The 21,113-nt window shown below is 44.1% G+C and overlaps 1 non-coding gene across 2 annotated transcripts in view; it reads right to left on the bottom strand.

The window, feature by feature from the left end:
* The window catches only part of LOC110152797 (uncharacterized), a 109,900-nt gene that overhangs the window by 22,315 nt on the left and 66,472 nt on the right, over positions 1–21,113 (bottom strand). The window contains exon 1 of one of the 2 annotated variants that reach the window (XR_011491807.1): positions 19,670–20,341. The exons of the other annotated variant lie outside the window; for it this stretch is intronic. This is a non-coding gene — a transcript (uncharacterized protein). Of the gene's footprint in view, positions 1–19,669; positions 20,342–21,113 lie in introns of those variants that run through there. 2 annotated transcript variants of the gene reach the window in all.

Here is a 21,113-nt window from a genome sequence, read left to right as displayed (position 1 = left end):
TATATGTTTTCTAAATAAAATGTTATTATGTTGCAACTGAACTCATCCATTTATTGTTTGTTTACCTAGTGCTCAAACACATGTTTTATTCATAGATGTCTGGGAGAAAAAAATTTTGCTTGATAATCACACCAAGCATATTTAACAAAAGCGATTCTCCTTTTATTAGTGAACAAGTTTAAGCAGAATGATTTCATTTTTTTTTTTTCCATTTGGTTAATTCAGACTTGCAGAATCCTCAGTATACAGCTTTTGTTTCTCCGCCTGCTGGCTTTTATGCCTTTAATGTATGCATGCCTATCCACTGATGGGAAAATATCATTTCCTCCAAGTCTTCCTTTTTCCTTCTTGACTATACTCTCAGTTGATTTCTGGTTTTGGTTAGATTTCACTAGCTACTTCTGTCAAATCATATACAAGGCAGTCAAACTGAATCCCAGTAAAAAGTTCACTATCCTGTTGGAGAGTTTAAACTCTCCTTCACTGATGTGAATGCGAATTCCAAATATATTTACCTATCCCCTTAAAATAAATATCTGTATTCTAAAATAAATTAAAAATGTTAGAAAGTAGCCAAGAAAGTGAAGATTTATTAATATCTATGAAATTGTTTTCATTAACAAATAAAACATATTAACAAGTGTTTTTACATTTAGCAACTTTCTATTAAAAAGCAACATAAATATAAACACTCTTTTAAATGAAAAAGCTTACAATATATATATATTTTTGCCATAACACAACATGTAGCTAAAATCATTTAATGATCTTAAATTTTTAAATTCATTTGAGTCTCAAAATATAAATATGAATATTAATGAATCACATGCAAGGGGCTTTTAATTAATTTCTAATCTATTAGAGAAACTTTAAACCATTGCCAAGAACCTGAATTGTTTTAATTCCTTGCTTGTATATAGTTTGGTCATTTCTCAGGCAAAATAATAATAGTGGTAATAATAATCCACAATTGATAAATGAGTCAATTAATGTTATACGACTCTAAGGTTTTGGTTTTAAACTGTATAACACTAGCCCTGCATAAAACCACTACCTGAAAACAGTCTCAAGTTATACAGATAATCAGCTTTACCATAGAAAACCAAAGAAAAACAATAAAACAATGTGTCCCTGGACATGTTACCCAAAATGAATTCTAGAAGTTGCTTGTAACTGCTTTTATTTTTTTTTAAGGATGCTCTTTATTAAAGATTAACCTTACAGTAGTTCTAAAGTTCATTAGATTAGTTATTTTCTAACTTTGTAATGAGATAATTTTTATAACCAAAAGTTTAGTGAGCCTACTTTCTATTAAACAAACTTCTTTATAGATTTCCTTAAAGCTCGTCATTTAAAAAGGTGCCTTTGTCCTGAAACTAAACATATGACATTCCTGTCCCCTAGGAAAATGTTTAAAGAATTGAATAGCAGTAAGTAAATTCGGTTAGAAATTTTATTCCATCTTCCCTGCATTTGTTTACTTTTTAAAAAATAATTTTTAAAAATAAAGAAGGTGGCTCTTTTCTTAAGACTTCAAGATGAATGAGAATAGCGTCTAATGAAGTACACTGAAGAGTAGCTTCTGAGTCTGGCAAAAGAATGTGAGTCCCATTTTACGTGAACCAATTATTTTTATCAAATGACGTTTCTATCTAAATTGTTTGCTTTAAGAAATAACAATGTTAGAGATAGCAGAGTTATTTTAATATACGTTTTAGAGCATTATTATTCTAATTCCTATAAATCAAATTAACTGCAACGGAGCCCATTTCAGGCTGTTATTTATTGAAACTGCTTTTCATGGAGCAATGAACATTTGCAGCGAATTCTCCAAAGCTGGCAAGCAAATAGATCAGATTTTTTAAATGTAAACACAAATATTACTATGCATTTAACAGGCTCTATAGTCAGAAAAAAATTTACATCCTAACATAGTCTTTTCCTGTACTTGAAAGATGAGCATTCTAAAGTATTTCTCATCAAAGCTGTCTGTCTATGTAAAGCAGTAGAAAGAGTAAATTTCCTGGAGAGAACTCAGCTAAGAGACACCCTTGGTCGATCAAATCTGTACCAAGAAGAGTACAAGAAACATTTAGTTTTAAAGAGAAGATAATTCTTTGAAACTATTTTTTTTTCTCCAGAAATAGATAGTGAATGCTCAAGAAAGAAAATATTCAGCAAAAAGCTTTTTGGGGGGAACAGAGAGAAAAAAAAAATCTTGTGTGATGTGAGAGGAGAAAGTATAGAGACTGAAACAAAACAAACAAAACCCAAAAACAGTCAAACTCGGACTGTATTCTTCTAGAGCATGTCTCCTTTCTGTAAGAGATGACTGCAGTCTGAGGAGTAAATTACTGCTGTCAGCAAGTTGTACTTTATAAACATAGGGGAAGGGATCATCCGCTCCTTTGGAAGACAATTCTCTTATTAATAGCACCAGTTTCAGAGTTATTTTTGCCTCTAAAAGGGGCACCTGCTAGACATTTACAAATTACCTTTTATAAGGGAGAAAAACTTATAAACTGTTGTCAAGACGTATATATTTCTGACTCCAGTTAAACATTTTTAACAAGCTATTTTACCAATGTTTTGAAGCACCTCAGTGGCCCCGAGGGAGCTCTACCTTTAATGTAAAAACACAACAGAGAACCAGACACACACCCAAAAAATAAAATTATAAAATAAAATCAAACATAGGACATACAGGAAAAGAAAAGGGAAACCCATGTTGTTTATAATGAGCAAACCAAGAACTTCATGAAAATATGGCAAAAGCAATATTCATGGACTAGCAGAACAATTCCTGATATATAATAAATGAAAGAAAAGTAAAACTTCTGAGTAGAACCAAGCAGTGAATAAACTGTAGGAATATAACAGTGTTAAGTACTGCATATCCTTTTAAGACATAGTATGATATAAATGTTAATGCAGTTAACTTAGTTCAGCATTCTGTTAATATAAAAATAACTATAATGTAGTACTTCATTCATAAAATAATGACTCAACAGTTCAGGACAATCCCGGTCATGTTTCACAAGTACAGTAATCATATATAAATCATATAAAAACTCAAATTCACGTTTTAAATGTTATTTTCAAAATCAATATTTTTTTCTCATGTTCAAACGCATACAAAATCACACCCCCCCAGCCAAAAAAAAAAAAAAAAAGTTACTAAGATTATCCTCCTAAAACACAGATCAATATTTGGGAATTTTCAAATCTTATTTTCACAGCAATAAAAAATAATCATTGAAAAGAGCAACTGAAATACATCATATATTTTAATGACTCAAATATTTATTTCTAGTTCTTTTTGCATCAAGGCTGTGGGAAATTTGTATTATGAAGATCAGATGGTGCACTGATGTGAGAAATGTTGCAAAGCATTCTGTTGATTGGTTCTAATTAACTGCAGTGCTCTTGTGTTCTCAGTTTTAGCCGGCACACACTACACAATGCCTTTTATTTTGCTTTGAATGGATTTTTACTTAAAAACAGCTGATCTCAATATCCAAAGCATTTTGGCTTTTTTTTCCTTGAAATCTCTTAAAATTTTCTTGCAATATTTTCTTTTCAATTTTAAAAGATAAATTTGAAAATATTTCTAAAGCAGAAAGTATAATCAGTTAAATTAACACCACTCGTGTGGTCTTTCACATGTATTTTGCATGTTCTATAGTACGTGATTACATTCTCAAACCACATTTCAATTCCTCTTTAAAAGTTACACATCTGAGTGATGGTTTAAGCAGGAAATTCTGAAAAGCAATTTAGAGCATGCTGCTAATTTTTAATTTTTTTATTTTCGTAATCAGTCTACTAAATAGAACAGAACTAAAACATGGGAACATGAGTAAGAAATGGGAAGGATTCCAGAACTGAAAGTATTAAACAAAATTATTTTTTACACTTACCTTTCTCTGATGATTTAAGCTCAAGCAGCCCTGACAGAGAGTGTCATGAATTTTCATCAACTTCACACATGTCATACATTTAAAAACATTTTGATTTGTCCTGGACCCCCTGCATGTCTCTGGAGCACAGTAAGTGTGCTGAGCTGTTTGGTAGGTACAAACCCTATGAACTCCCAGAGCCCTGGAAGATATATTACTAATGTAAACAGGTCCTTAAGTGGGGAAAGAAAAAGGTCATTAAATAACTGGACGCTTCCAAGGAAATGCATAATTTAAAATAAGGAAAGTATTACTAGAAGCAGTGCATTTTCTATAATTTTTAAGGGCCACAGGTTTATCCATACGTTAGTTTTCTGAGAATATACAGTTATCTGACCTGAGAATCATTTTGGAAAGGAAAATCTACAACCTAAAAATCGAGCTAAATTATTAACTTAACCTAGTAGACATTGAAAGTGATTAGTCATCTTTTTGTTCACATGAGGATAAGATGTGACTCATTTGAGCAGAAATTCCACAGTTTCAAAACAGCTAGCAATATCCTGCTATTTCCAGGAGGAAAGCTGTGTTCAATGCAGTACAATAAAAACAGAATTTTGCCCTAAATAACACATCCGGGATTATCTTCCAAATATTTCTGTCACTTTTAAAATTGTGAAAAACCATTCAGATGAAGTAAGAAATAAACAGCAGAAGAGGTTAATAAGTGGGAACAAAGTCACAAGTCATAGAACAATATAAATATTAGTAGCATTACAAATAACTTACACTGTGCCCTCACTTTATGACTGAGAAAAGTGAGAATCAAAGAGAGGAAAGTGACTCCCCCAAGGTCTTACAGAGACTAGGGAACACAACAGGAGACACAATTGGCAGCACAATGTCTATAATACTATAGAGCCTTTCAGCACGGGAACAGAGATGGCAGCTCAGGTGGATGTCAATCATGCAACTAAGTAAAACAATGAGCAATGCATCCTTGACCCTAAAAGGAATATGCAGTGCATACAAAATTAACCAACCATCTTTACCCAGTGTCAACAGTTATTTTTCTTTAAAAAGTGCCTCTTTGGAAGCTATCTTTATGCCTTTATTCTTTCCAGGGTTTGAGGATTTCTATCTATTTAATGAAAGGTAGTTCTCGTTAGCACTCTTACACCAAGCAGGCAGGTAAAAACAATTATCATATGGTCTCATTGTCACTAATTTGTCCCCACTTCCAATCCATTGTCCCATCTACTGACAAGATGGTCTTTCTAAAATGCACAACTCATTATGTCTGAATTTTTTCTATGGCTTTCCATGTGCTACAAGATAAATAATCTACCTTACCTAGTCTAGCATTCAAGGGTCTTCAAAATGTTTAGCGGGAACCATCCCTTCAGTTTTGCTCCTGACATTCTTCTTACACTTTCTGCTTCAGGAACACAAACTAGATATGACTCCCTAAACACAACATGCTCTTCATTGCCCCCAAGCCTTTGCACATGCTGTATCCTCCAGCTGGGATGCCTGATAAACTCTGCTCTTTCCTCAAGAGTGAGCGCAAGTCTTACTTTTTCTCCTCCTGATGAACATAGATGCCTCTTCCCATGGGATTCCACTGCATTTTTGCACAGACCTCACATTACTCCACTCATCGCATTGAACTCTGTCTAAATACATGACTGTTCCCCCAAACACATTGTTTTTGAGGTCAGAGACATAGCTTTTTCTCCATGCCTAGTACTTTGCCTGGTGTAAGCCCTCAGTGAATATTCACTGACTGAATGAAAAAAATAAATAAACCACCATATTTTTGTCTCGTCACAAATCACCTAGTTCTTCTATATAAGGTCTAAGCTGGATGTACACTGACAACAGGATATCTGTGTCAACCTCTGTTTTTGGTTTCTATCCACTGTTTGTTTTAAGCACAATTTTATAATCACCCTCTCACCATAGAAAGCTGCTTTTGGCATGAAGGTGGTGACAAAATATCAAGTCCTATCTGTGAATCAAGAGGAGAATTCTTGGGTAAACAGTGGGTCACCAGTATTCGAGATACGGCATAGAAGAGTTGGTAAATGACAGTTCCTTTTATGGCTCCATTTCTTATTAGAAACACAAGTTGAAGGATTATCTGTCACCCCCTAAAACAGAAAATGCTCATTTGGATATAAACTGAAAGTGATATCAGTATCTTCATGCCAAGTGAGTCCTTTAAAAGAGGATTTTTAGTCTGAAACAAATGGAATTTAGATCTGAGAGTCCGCTTATTCAGGGTTCTATTACTGTTTAACTCCTTCCAGTCTTCGTCATCTTGCTGAGAAAATGCTGCCCAAATACTAATGTCCTCTCTGAGCCTGCTCAGCTGAAGTGGGGGACGTCCTTGGTACATAAGCACATATTTTGCACTTGAAATAATACCCTCACACTCATTGATAAAAGGCTTCATATTCAAAATAGAGAAGAATTTGCCAGTATGGTCTTCCCTTAACGTGTATAGCATCTTGAGCAGACTCCAAATCAACAAAGAGTGACTCCAGTAGAAGCTGTTTGGGCCAATAAAAGGCACAGGGCATCCCAACTCTGAACCTACTTCCAATGTTTTGATTATTGCCCCCACTGACCTCACGCCAGTGTTTCATTTTGCCCCAGAGCTACAGTCCCTACTCAAACGTGAGGGGTGCTTGTAAGGACTAGAAGTTGGGAACACAGTTAACAATAGCCATTGTGCCTGCATAACAGATTCCTCTTGGTCTTCGGCCACCTTCCTTAGAGCGGCCCTCTGTGGCATTAATATTAAACCAAAGTGAGTTCTTGAATTCTTTTCTAGTAGGTGAGACCACACTGGCCAGTTCCCACCCCCACCCTTTAACGAATGATATAGGATTTGTGACCTTCTGGTCTCCTCACCACTTCAGAAGATGACTACTCTTTAGAAATTTAAAAGTCCTGAATGGCGGGTGTGCCATAGAAAGTTTAAGGCTGGAATGTAAAAAAGAGATTAACTCTGTGGATTTTCCAAGTCATTAATTTTTAGGGTTCATCTTGTGTTACATCTAAGCTTTTGGGGGGGGGTTGTTTGTTTTAAACATTTCAGCACTACCTAAAACAGTTTTGTTTTCCATAGGCAGAGAAATGTGAGTCAGAGATTTCTCTCTTGCTAACTGGCATAGAATGCGGACACTTTTCTGTCATTCTGAATCAAACCCACACAGAATTTTAACAATTTTTTGTTCATATTTTTAAAAAAGGAAAGAAAGATGTTAGTAACACTCCTTTATTTTTACATTTTCATATGTCAGAAAAAAATTACAACCAAGGAAATAGTTTCATAAGTTTATTCATTCAGCAAACTTATTGAATAACTATTATGTGCCAGTCACTACACAGGTGTTGACTAACAGCAGATATACAAAAGAAAAAAAAGAATATGTTTATTTTTACTTCCCTGGTGGCTCAGCTGGTAAAGAGTCTGCCCGCAGTGCAGGAGACCCAGGTTTGATCTCTGGGTCTGGAAGATACCCTGGAGAAGGAAATGGCAACCCACTCCAGTATTCCTGCCTGGAGAATCCAATGGATGGATAAACCTGTTAGGTTACCATCCATGGGGTCACAAAGAGTGGGACACAACTGAACGACTTTACTTCCGCTTTCACTTTACCGCTCTAAATTTAAGAATGTGTATTCTGACTGCTATCACATCACATAAGCTTAAAATTTCCTTTTGTCCACTTGCTATCTGTTCACTTGGAAGAAAAACTTCTCTGGCAAGAAGTGTTAGTCAATATGGAAAATACTCATTGGCATAAATTCCAACTTGTAACTTAAAATGCAAGAAGAAATATATCTATGTCTCCAACTTGGGTGGGACCAGTTGAAAGCTCCTCATAAACCCATAAAAGGACATAGGCTTTGGTTTCCTTGAGGGTTTCTGAAATGAATCCATTATATTAAAATGGCTCTTAGTAGCAAGAGCAAGTAATGATTTGCATTATAAGCTAATAAAATGGGGGATTAGGCATATCTGTACAATAAGATCATTTTTATTCACTTTTATAGAGATTCTCTCCCTATCCCTGCTTAAATGAACTTGGAAGATTATTCACCATTCAGTATTGCTTAAATTATAAGGCACCAATCTGTCATCTGGTTTTTAAATATTTTTCCCCTTTGGTAATGTAGATGAGTAATGTCTATCTCCATTCTTTAAGAATACACTAATATAATGACAGTCTAATTTTGAACAAAAAATTAGTTTTTCTTAATATCTCACAGCTAAAGATTTCCTGACATATTAGAAACAGACTATTCTTCCAAAATACACTTTTCCAGCCATGCTGAACATTCATAGTTCAGTGAATTGTACTTTCCATTCCTGTTCAATAAGTGCTACAAGTCCTCTCACATAAGCAAATCTCCTGGAGAAGACTTGATTGATGAAGTCAGTGTACTTGTCACGGTGTGTGTTAAGTCACTCAGTCGTGTCCAACTCTGTGTGACCCCATTGACTGCAGCCCGCCAGGCTCCTCTGTCCATGGAATTCTCCAGGCAAGAATACTAGAGTGGGTTGCCATTCCCTTCTCCAGGAGACCCACTAGATCAGCCATGGTACTCACCAGTAAAAGTGATGGCTTTATCGTCAATCATAATAGCTATAGATCCGAGAGTCACTTCCAGTGTAAAAGTGTGAGAAAAGGGCCTATCCTGCCAACAAAGGTAACCTAGAAAGTTTTGTTTCACCCTTGTGACTCTTTCATGTGATATTCCTAGATTTTACATCATCAAGGTAAGAATGAGAGAGATGTATTTTGCTTTTGCAATTTTCCAATATGCCAAATACCTACTTGTTTCAATTTAAGAAAGCAAGAAAAATATTTTTATATATTTCAATTTCACTTTGCTCTGAAAGTTGAGTACTTAGATCTTACCAAATTAGCAACAATTTCTCTGGTAAAACAAATGTGAAATGCCAGAGGTTTGTTCTATGGACAGGAAGTGATAATCCTCCAAATTTCACTTAAGGCTCTTGATTTATTTTCCCCTCTACTACCTGATGAGGGACATTTTTCCTAATTGTTGCTCCCTGTTAGTAACGAAAATCCTATTTGTTTGTGGCAATTTTCAAAACTGAAGCTATCAAAGAATGCACTTATAACTTACTTTCCAAGGAAACTGCTTGAGAGTTTCTATACCTAAGTCACTTCTTAATGTTCCCCTCCCTGACCTTCCTACAAGTGAATTTTCCTAGAGGAATTTATTACATATATGAAGAATTTAGAAATGGATCTGCCTGCTGCCACTAAAGTTTTCCTGGTTCCTTCTAGCTACTAAGGGATTACATGACTGATTCACTCCTCTCCTTGTCTCCTGGCAGCTAAATGGGAATATTGGAGAGCTGCCAGAAGGGTAGGTAGCCAACCTGCTTGCCCTTGATTGAGCCTGCCAGCTTTTTAATAACAGAAGTAGGGTCAAGTAAGTGAAATCACAAACTGAGGAGAGTATTCTGAGAATGCAAAGGCAGTTAATGTCCTTCCAAACCTCGGATGGCTGGCAACCCTTGGCAGAATAATCTATGATTTGTGGCACCTGACCCTTCCACTGTGACTGTTAGCTGTGTATTCACTAGAAACATATTTACAGAATCTCTCCATTAGCAAAGATGCCTAGTGTGTGATTACCCAATTGTCATGGTCACACTAGGATTTTGATACAGTCTCTATTCACAAAAGAAAAACTGCACTAAACTGCACACAGGACTCATTTAAAGCAGGGATCCTCAATCAATAGATCAAGACTTCTGGTAGATCTCAAAGAGATTATCACAGTCTGGCTCCCCCTCCCTCCCCACTCCAAGACCACATTCCCACCTCCCCCCATCCAAAGGCAAGACAGAATCTCCTTTATTCCTTTGAACCCTCAAGAATTCTTAATAAAGTTAAGAATAATTAGCTATAAGAATTATCCAAAGAGAGGAGACTGTTTAAAATAGACTCCATCTCAGAAAACACCGGAAGAGAAAACTACTTGTTTAAACTAGCTATCATTGCTCACATTTATGTAGTACTCTCAGCAAAGTACTTTTTCCTCATTTTAAAATGTTTTATTTACAAAGGCAGAGCTAGGCTGTAGGCTGGCTTTCCTTCATTACTAGAATCAAAGAACATTAAAAAAAATTTTTTTTTGTCTGCGGCAAGTGACAATGACAGCACGTGACATTAAAAAGTTTATTGGGAAGTTTCAAAAGTGGTATCTCCCTGCTCCTTTTGCAGATATATAGCATTGAGGTCTAGGTACCAGAAAATTCTTCTTGTTTACATCCTATGTTGGCCGGCTCCAGGGTGCATGAGAAAGGTGAAGCAGTCAATTAGGGAACTGAATCAGACTCACTGGGAGCAAATATGTGGTCGTGAATCAAAACAGAAAAATCCCGATAAACCGAAGTCACTGGTATATGTCTCCCAGATGAGATGATCTGAGTGACAAACTTGCATCGGATAAATAAATGAAGGCGATAAACTCACCACAGTTCAAGAACTACTACTAAGGTGACCTGATCTGATAGTAGTAACCGCGGGCGACCCTGGGGGACCGCAGTGGGGTGAAACGCCCTGAGAATCGCTGAGATCCTGCCGGCCCGGCAGGGGATGCCCGGAACCCCGCGTTCCGGACCGAGCCCGCCGGAGAGAGGCTGGAGGCCGCCCGGGGCGCTCCGGGCCTGGACGCTGGCCGGAGCCAGGCAGAGAGGCCCCATGCCGGCCGGGCCGGTACGAGGGCGGAGGAAGCGGAGCGCGGAGGAGACCACAGGCCCTCTCCCACGTCCAGGCGCTAAGGGGCCACAGTGGATCCCGGGGGAGAAGGGGGTGAAGGAGCAGCTCCGGACCACGCGGCGGTTGCAGTAACCGCGCCGCCTGGCAGTCGCGCCGGGCGCCTTAGAAGCATCGGCTCCACCTCGGAAAGCCGGACGCCGGCCCCGACCGGCGCCTGCTGCCCGGAGCTCGCGCGGGGACCAGCAGGCCAACCGGCGCAGGTGGGAAAGCCCCGCGCTCCAGCGGAACTGCGGAGCCCAGTCGGGGACTTGGGGACGCCCCAAGAGTTTGGGCGCCCCTGGAAGCAGGAAGTCATCACGCGGTTCTTCCCAGGCGACCTGAATTCAGCCCTGAGAAGAAGCTCCGGGCATTAGCGTGGCCACAGGGGAAGAAAGAAGAGTTATTTACATGGGGGGGAGGGGCGGGTAGGAGGACTAGGAGGAAACCTTGCCGAAAAGAAATCCCCCATCACCACCAAAACCGATCCTAAGAAGTCCTGAGGTTCTTCGCCTGGAGATTTCACTTTAAAAGCTGAAGAACAAAAAAAAAAAAAAAAAATTATTCCACTGCTTTTAATTGAAGTAAACAGTGCAACAAATCCTAACTCAAATATGATTGCAGTGAGATTAGGGTCTAATTGCTTAGGGTTCAGGTGGAATCTGCGGGCTAAATCCTACAGGGCCAATCTGAATTTCACAATCATTCTGTCAAAAGGAGAGCGATGAGAGCCCACACGCTTCCTAACAAGTCATTTTTAACAGTTACAAGCTTCACACAAAGACCACACAGGGCGTCTAAGAGATGCAAATCTAATCCCTGGTCATTCTACAGGCCTTCAACAAAGATGTGCTAAACCCTAATAGAAAAGAAATCAGTTCTCTGTCACCAGCCCCTGGTAAAATCTATTAGAGAATGGACAGAGCCGCATCTACAGCAGTTGCCGCAAAGGTTAAGGACAAGTACAAATAAGAGGGACCCAGTTTTGTTTTCCGTGTGAAATATCGGTCGAAGCTAACCCCAAATGAGTGACGGGATTCGATCCGTGGCTTCGCATTCATTTGAATGCTAGAAAATAATAATAAACACACGCATTAAGACTTTCGAAGACTCCGTTTCTGAATTTTAGGAGATGAAACAAATCCCTGCCCCCACCCAAAGTTGGACGTCTTTGCCTCCGAAATTATCGAAGAATATTAACGGAGGTGAGAGGTCCAGGAGGGAGGACCTGGGAATCTGGAGCCGACTGGCCGGCCTTTGCTTGCATGCGATGCCTCTTCATTCGCAGGAAAAAAACCCGACGGCGAAGCCGCCGTGGGGCCGGGGCCCGGGGCCCGGGATGTGCCACGCTTCCGGCCGCTGGGGCCGAGCGGCGGCCGCGCTCGGCCTGGGTCCTTCTCCTCGGTCCCTCTCGAGGGCTGGGGGAGGGAAGGGGTGTGGGGCCTGGTGCCTCGCAGGCCGGGAAGCATCTCAAATGTGCCCTTCTGCGGTCACCGAACACATGAGGTCCTCATGAACAGTGTCATCATGCTGAGGTATTAAAAGAGTTAATACACTTTCGCTCAAATGTATCGCACTGTGCGCGAGACCCTTTAAAAAGGGATGGCCCCGGGGAATCCAGGGCCCTGGGAGAAGCCGGCAAGCCGGCTGGGCGAGGGGAGCAGGGGATGCCGGGCCGGTCACTGAGGGTTGAGGGGATTCCCTTCTCTTCCCCGCGGGGCAGAGACCCCGGGGACCCGGCCAGCCCTGGCCCCTTCCCGGGCTGCGAGCGCCCCGTACAGCCGGGGGCGCCCGGGTAGAGCCTGGAGAGCGCTCTCCTGCACAGACGTAGTTCTGCCCGCAGCGCGTTCGCCGGGGTCACAGGGAATCGACCGTCCCCTGCGACCCGCCTTCCACCAGGGGAAGCGGCCCGAGACCCGAAGGCAAGGGTTGCGGGGCGGCCTGGGATCCGAGTCCCAGCGGAATAGCCCTGCGGTCCTCCCAGGCGGCTGGGACTCTCTCCACGTGGCCCATCCTTCGAGGCTGTGTCGAAAGGACAGCGACGAGAGGGGGCGCTGTCCAACAGTCAGGGTCGGGAAGCATCAATTTTTTCTGAAGTCCCTTCTCCACCTGCAGGGAGGAGGGCTGGGGCACTTGTACGAAGGAAAACATTTTTGTATGTTTCCACGGAAGTTTCCAGAAGCCACTATTTCCTCACCGGGTGGTTCCGCCCTCTGCCACCACCCTTCCCCCAACCTCCCCCCGACTCCCATCAGATCTCCCGGAATTTGCTCCTCCCCGGGGTTAACAGCCCGGAGCTGGCCAGGCTGGAATTTGGGAGGCGAACTCCAGTCCCAGCCCCTTCGCTCCGTAGCCCTTTAATTGGCTCTGGCAGAAAGTCTCCATTCGTAAGATATGCCTGCAGGGAAGGAAGGGGTTGTTAGATTCGCCCCTCAGTTCAAACACGGAACACCATACACAGACCTGTTCCCTCCTCAGCCCATTCAAAGCCTGCCCAGGCCAGGCGTACCTATGCCTTAGGTGGGGGCTGTATTCCTTCCTTCCCATCTACTGACATTAATTGAATTTCTCGGCGCTTGCTGCTTCTCTTTGCTTTCCTCATTTTTCTCGCTAGTCCTCTGATAGGCTGACCTTGGCGGTTCTCTGGTCTCCTTACCCCCCAACTGGCCTCCCATATGGGTCTTGCTGGCTTTCATTCTTTATGACTTAGCACATCCACTTTATCTGCTTTTCCTTTTAGTACTGACATTAGGAAAATGATACCGGATTACCTATGAAGTAATACTGCATCTATGAGGCTGGAATTGGGCAAGTACACAAGGAAAATGTAGGCACTGAAATGAAAAAAAAAAAAAAAAAACAGAAAACGAAGAGGATGAGGAAAGAAGGGGATAGTAGATACTGAAGTCACTTTGGGCTATAAATACAAGAATATGACATTTCCTGCAGGTGATCTTTGGGTCCTAAGGAGAGTCTGCCACATCAGCCTTGCAAGTCAGGGACAGAACTTTCTGAGTAAGGTAGGCTGAAGTTTCCTCCCCCGGACTAGGATTGCTGCTGAAGATGGGCCAGCAGTTCTAAATGCTGTATGTCTGGTCCCCAGGGAGGTCCAAGAGGCTGGGAAGGAATTATCGCGTATAGACCAGTGCTCCTAGAAATGGTCTGTAGTCAGCGTGTCTCTCTGGGGCTGTCGGGTGGCTGAAACTTCCGGCCAGGAGTCTGCTCTGGCTCTCTGATTCTTTGGAGGGCCATTCCTGTGCTTCCTTCTGACCACCCAGCCAAGGCCCTCAGGTGGATAAGCTACTGCCTCCCCTGTGCTGCTTGGTCACTCGATCACATGGACTCTTTGTGAGCCCATGGACTGCAGCCCACCAGGCTTCTCTGTCCATGGGGATTCTCCAGGCAAGAATACCGGAGTGGGCTGCCATGCCCTCCTCCAGGGAGCTACTCCCCTACACCTAGCAGATTGAGTCCTACTAGTCCAGCCCCACCCTCCCCTCCTGTCAGTTGTATGAGTTCCATCCTCCTGCTTTGCAGAATACGGAGTGTGGAGGCTCCCTGTGGTAGGAGGCCTGTCCTGCCCCCCACCCCTTGGCTCAGGGTGAACCTATGTCTGCAGACCAGTCTTGCTTATCCACAGAATGAGTCCTAGAGAGATGGCCGGGTGGGGAGGAACCTACAGAGTTTACAGCTAGTGTGTGTATGTGGGATGTCTTTAGATCTGTGTGGTCCCTATAATTTGACATCTGTTAAAGAGAACATCTCCCCTGGAGGAGGGCATGGCAACCCACCCCAGTATTGTTGCCTGGAGAATCCCCATGGACAGAGGAGCCTGGGGGGCTACAGTCCAGAGGGGTCGCAATGAGTTGGACAGGTCTAAGCGACTAAGCACAGCACAGCGCAAAGAGAACACCCAGGCTTTTAAGATGATTTTTGCAGAAAATTGAGCAAGCCAGCAGGAGCTGTACAGAATCTCCACCACACACACAGCCCACCCCGCCTCCATCTATGGGTTCTCCTGAGATCGTTCCAGAGGTGAAATGCTTTGCAAGGACATCTGAAAACACAACGCCTGCCTAAGAGGCACTATCTTGAGGTTAATAAATTATCCCCCTGCAACATAAAAATGGAATCAACATTAAACACTTGCTATTATTAGACCAAGTTTCAGCCTAATAGAAAGTTCGTTAGATGTTGGTATCTGGGCAGCAACGACGGAATCTCTTTTCTTTAGGAACACTCATCAGGGAAAAAGCAGCAGTTCGCTGGCTTTGTTTGATTTCACTTGTTCAGAAAAAGGTTGTACGGTAAGATCGTTTTAAAAATCCCTTCAGGTTAGGGTTTGGATCATCGTCGTAACCCAGTGAAGCTAATACATTCATTATATAATCCGGGGTCAAAATACACGGAAAATTTTTTCTCAGCCGCACACTAGACTTCTTGGGGAGCTTTCCAAAAGGGGTTGGGGTCCGGGTGGGCAGGCAGTGCTCCTGTCTCCAGCTAGGAACCGGGTGGAGAGTCACACAGGCTTGGGGATGGGGGAGAGGCTTGGTGGGAGGAGAAACTGGGGCTTTGGGCTGGGCGTTGAGGGTGGGGGAAGCCGCAGTGGGCGGGGTGCTGTTTGCTACCGGGGTTGGAGGGGAGACCTGGGGGGTGGGGAGAGCTGAGGCCGCCGGCCCAAAGGGGGGGCGGGGTGCGGCGCGGTTTGCAGGCTGCTGCTTCAAATGATCCTAGAAACCAAAACTTTCTACAAGGAGAGACCATAAAACAGCTTGAGATTTTAAGTGCCCACCCTTCTAGCTAGGACCACTGACAACCAATACAAAACCGCGGGGTCGGGACGGGGTGGGGGGGCTCGGGTCTCCGGCGGTGAGGCTGGGAGGCCTCCGAGCTTGCCCCTGGGTTTAGGTGGCAGCTCACTGCCCCCGTCGTGCTCGGGAAGGACATCGTGGCTTCAAGCCGCGAATCTTGGCCCCAGACAACCTCTTCAGGCAGCCCTTCCTTTAAAAACAAATTTGAATTTTTCATCAAATCTTTTACCCGTGTGCTCTTCACTAAATGATTAACCAGCACCTAGGAAAAGCACTAACATGGTTTTTCTCACCTTTCCTGCCGGCTCCCCGCCCCACCCCTATCTGGAAGCTCGATATTCTAAGCAATTAAGCTATATATTCAACAGGAATATTCGATTAAAATACATCGGGACTAGAGGCTGATGCATAAGGTCTGAGGCTAGAAGAAAATATTTAGCGCTTGCCTGCAGATTCTGTCACCCATCATCCGCCCAGAAAGCGCTCTGAATCTTTCAGCGTGTCCGGCTCTTATGATTGCAAATGGCCCTGTTTTCAAATGGAAATAAGACTTGCAAACTGATTATGTGTATTGAATCGGAATCACTCACTAGATCCTCTTGTTTAAAATGTATTGAAAAAGGATGATGGCTGCAGACCTCTGTAACCAGCTCCCTCTCTTCTCAGGGAGGTCGATCTATTTTGCAACTTTTTGCCATTTGAGCATGTTTAAGCTGGATAATTATGTTGCCCTTGTGTCACCGGCCCAACGCAAAGACATGGTACACACACTATCTCCTATTCCGCTCCTTGGCCCTGCTTGCTAAAAGCACCATCCCTTAAACACCAGATACACCAAGACACACCACACACTCATCCACCCTGCCCCAATGCTTCCATCTAAAGACCAGCTCTAACCAGGGAGTCTCAGCTGTCACAAACACCAACAGAACCTCACACACTTCCACTGGGCACAGTTGTTCCTTTCCTGTCCCCTCCAGTCTCCTCTCCTTCCTCTCTCGTCTTACCAGTGATCAAAACCACAAACACACAAAGCCCCAGCTTCCACAGACACCCAACCAACAGAATCTAAGTACTCAGCCATGTTGAGAATTTTCAGCAACTAATTTTAGGTTGGCATGACATTATAGTTGATAGAAAACAGTTCATACAGGAAGGTTAATGCCAACTGTTAGGGATGCATGATGGTCCTTGTATGGGACCATCGATGTCAATGATTTTCCCTTTACACCCCTTCCCAATCCTGTGCTAGATGATGGCTGTGGGTGAGTTGGCTTTTGTTAAGTATTTGCAAAGGTTCTCCTGTTTGATTTGCAGACAGACATCAGAGTTTTACCCACTGTGTGAGTTGTAGGTATGACACACTACAGCTCTTCCAAAATTTACTACACCCTGGCCTCAGCCTCAACAGTCCTACCAGGGAGCAGTAATCAACATGTCAGTGACTACTGCAGCCTGACAAGTAGTAAGGAACTGGCTACAGTTTCTATTTGCCCTGGCCAGAGGCACGGACTATGCTCTGTGCACACCTGTGGTGCAAGAGTTGCAGTTCTTTCTGAAGCACACTCTCACGGGAAGGCAGAAGCCAGTCACTGCCCAGAACCACCCACCCTCCTTCAGACTCCACCCAGAAAACAGCGCCTTGCAGACCTAAAGGCACCAGAGTGCCCCAGAGGGGAGAGGGGTTTAACCCTCTAGGCTTCAGAGTCTCCTCTGAAAAACCTGCCTGAAAGAAAAATGTCTGTTTAGAAACCTGGTGCTTTGGGGGCACCTCAGGGGACCCTAACTTGGAAGTTCTCTCTATACACAGCCATAGCCAGATTTGTTAGACCATTTCCTTGGTCTCCTAGGGTAGAGGAATCAACTTACGGGGACCAGCTCTTAGTCCTCTTCATATCACTACGGTAATTCCCAGTTTTACATCTGTGCTCGAGCACACACACCTAGCCTTGTGTGTGCCCAGATCAGGTAAATCGGTAGCACACAGACCAAATAAACTCTTGTTTTCCTAGAGCTTTGGACCCCTTCACACAACAACACTGGTGCTAGGTAAGGTGGAGGCTGGGCCGTTCTGGGTGACTCTTCCACAGAATGGCTCCAGGATGTAGCACCCAGAAAAGGGTATCCAAGGACACTTTTCAGGTCCTGACATCTTTCGTAGAAATGACATCATCAACAATCACCCCAAACCCTAGAAATGCAAAGTTTAACACTTCACCGACAGCCAGGTGTTACTAACAATTCCATGTAGCAATCAAAGACTGGACTAGCAGAAATGTACAAGATGTACAAAATGGGGAAAGGAGGAGGGAAAGTTTGTCTTTTTGTTGTCAGACTCAGACCTGCCCTCTTATTTCCAGTGCTCTGTGAGGGCCAGAAGAGGGGGAACTGCTAGGGGCAGCAAAGTGTCCATCTGTTTTTGTTAGTATGAACGGTGTTCATACTAATGATTTCTACTAGTGGATAATGTAAGTGAAGCATATGACAACAACAATTTTTGTTGTAGATTGCTTCAAGAAGTCTCATCTACAGCTGTGTGTCTCAAGCAACAAGTTCATTTTCTTTAAGGACAAATTTTAGTATTTTCCCCCAAAATAATTAGTCCTGTGACATGAAAATAAATTAATATTCCAATTTAAATTGGGAAGAAGCTAACAAAGGTTTCTGTTTACTTGACTTTCTTAAGGAAAACTGTTTCATGTGACCTCTTCCTTGAGATAGTAAACACATTCAACCTTCTTACATCTAATGGTTTCTATAAGATCCCCTACTAAGAAAATCCTATATTAATTTTTTCTTTTTGAAGATTTTATAAAGTAGATACATAAGATACATACACATGTACATATATATCTATAATACATACATAGACAGGTGTCTTTTTTTCAGACAGGTTGTCTTATGCAGCCTACGTACAAGCGGAAAGTCAGATGTGAATATTGTATTGGATAAAAGAACCCTCTTTAACAGAGTCTGTTACTGCCTGTGATTTTTTTTAAATGTTTGTTTCCATTTCAAGCAAAACACTAACAGTGTCCTGCAAATAACTAAAAGAGAAATAAAACAAGAAAGTCCATTTAAATCTCAGCCTTTCCAAAACGTTGTTACAACTCAACTAATAACAAAGATGATACACGTTTAGGAAGCAGAGACCAAATGGCAAACATTATCACATGGGAAACCTGGGACTGTGCCTAGATGCCCTCCAAGTAGGGCATTAGGTCACTATCAGAAAGAAATGCATCCAGCCACTCCAACTGTGGCTTCAGAGGAGTCAGAAGCTGTGCTGTTAAGTTGCTGAGCCTGGCTCCTCCTCTGTTTCTTTGAGAATCGTCGAGGAAAGTTTAGAAACACAACTACCTGGAGGGGAGATGACATTCAGACCTGCTCCTCCCCTTCAATAAACACATTCTGTCCTGTACTCCCATCCACACCCGGTTCCTTCAGCGACTTGGATGGACAGGCTTGCCACAGAGGGTGATCGGTGAATAGGACACTTTCCTGAAGCTACCTGCCAAAGGGACACCAGAAAACTTTCCGTGCTCCAAGTTGAGGCGGAAGCCCCAAACTGAGGCCCACAGAGGATGGCCCGAAGTCACAAGAATACATTTGCACAACCACAGGCACATCGGTCAGAAGGCAGGGAGGCCAGAGGGAGGTGGAATCCAGTATTTTCTAACAGGGAACTGATCAAGGAACACATTCAGTCTCATCCTTCCCAATACTCGAGGCTGTCGCTTTCCATCCATTCTGAAAGACAGCAGCATTTGAAACAAACCAGCTGGCAAACCATGCCCAAGAGCCACATCATCTCAGATTCACATTTCTCAACAGGCTTTCTAGTTCTCAGCAAATAATATCCTCCATCACTTGGCTCCCCCGCCACCCCCCAACACACACACCAATCATTGGGGGGAGGGGAGCGCGATGTCTAGAGAGACTGGTGGCATCAGATCAGAATTCAAGGCAGCTTCCCACAACTCTCTTGTTTATAGAAAATGAATGTCTGCCTGGCTTGCTTTTAGTTCAGGAAAGGGGTGAGTCTTTATCAGCAAGGTTCACACAGATCCTGGATCCCCCCCACCTCCTTATCTTAAATTGACCCGCTTTTAAGATAAAGCCATAATAGAGAAAGCATTGACCTTACCTGGTCCCTATTGAGTCGGAAGTCAGAAAACCCCGCTCTCCTCTCCTCTTAGCTCGGGTCGCCTGAGAAGAGACTCGGCTCTACCTTTTGTGCACCCGCGACTGGAGAAGGCCGCTCCTCCGCGCCCAGACGCCCGCAAGCGCGCTCTGAGAGTGTGCGACCTCTAACGTCTGAGGCTTCTTCCCTGGCGTCTCAAAATCGGACACCCCAGTGCCGAGCCTTAGGCCTGTCCCCGCCCCGGGAGGATTTCGAATCCCCTGGAAGGCTCCCGAGCCAGTTTTGCCCTTAGAAAGGCCAAGCCCTTAAGCAGTGAGAACTGCCTCCGGCGAAGCCCTTGGAAGTGGAGCGCGCGGGGCCTCCCCCGCCTCCAGGAGTTAGGGAGTGTTTCTTGCGGAGTCGGCTCCGGCCTGGCTCTGATTTCACTCCTGGGCCCTCGAGTTACTTCCCACCGAGCCGGCCCGGGTCCCAGAGCCTGTGTCCGGGCTGCTGACGCATTCCCTGCCCCCTCCCGCCTTCTGGGCCTGGAGGACGCCAGCTGTACCCGATTGTGTCCCTGTTGAGGGGTGGCGGCAGGCCGGCCTCCCCCTTCTTTCCTGCTCAGAGGATCTCTGTCCCAGTCTTCACGCCGCCCCCAAGCCCGGCCAGGCCAGCTGAGAGGGTTGCTTTCCTGCCTCTCCGACCCACAACTCCGGGCTCCCAGGCTGGGGCGGGGTGGGGGAGTCGCTTTGGGATGCTAAACATCAAACAAGCCAAGCCTGGGGTTTCAGGCCCTGAAGCCACTAGAGCCGCTCTCCAAGACTCTCGAGAAAGTCCTCGTGTTTACATGGCAGGGTTGGGGGTGGGGAACAGGAGGAAGGGGGGTGGGATGCAGTCTGCAAAAATCTCCCCCATTTCCCGCAGCAGCCGTCGGGACCTCGGGATGGATGGGGTGCTTAGGTGGCGGCGCTCAGCTCCTCCTGGATCTGGGGGCAAACTGCGCGGCCCCCACGCAGGGGGAAGTTTCCCCATTAGGGACATCCCCAGAAAGCTGAGTTCTTCTTAGCAGAGACCAGAAGCTCCCCGGGCCAGAGATGCTGGAGACTTAGGGGAGGTCCATGAGTGAAGAGGACAAAAGACCGCAGAGGCTGACAGGGTGTGCGGGTAAAGTGGATCTCCAGTCTTTGGTGTTTTACTGAGCCCAGCGCTCACCCATTTCCCTATCGAGACGCTTCAGATTGCCTTCCAGGGCCGCTTCCTGCAGCTACAGCAGTCTCGCGGCCAGAAACGGAGTGAGTGGACCCCGCGTGACCGACGGAGAGAAGCGGCCAAGGCCCTGTTCGTCTGGGTCCTGTCTGCAGACAAGGCTCCGTTCTCCCTTTTCCCGGGACCAGTAAACAGACTTCCAAATTAAGTCAGCTCTAGACGGCCGGGCTGGGGTGGGGGGCGGGGAGGGTGCGGGGAGGGG

Source organism: Odocoileus virginianus, chromosome 16 (assembly GCF_023699985.2).
Source record: "Odocoileus virginianus isolate 20LAN1187 ecotype Illinois chromosome 16, Ovbor_1.2, whole genome shotgun sequence".
Classification (NCBI taxonomy): Eukaryota; Metazoa; Chordata; class Mammalia; order Artiodactyla; family Cervidae; genus Odocoileus; species Odocoileus virginianus.
Note: the sequence above shows the minus strand (reverse complement) of the source record. Positions and strands in the feature narration are given on the sequence as shown.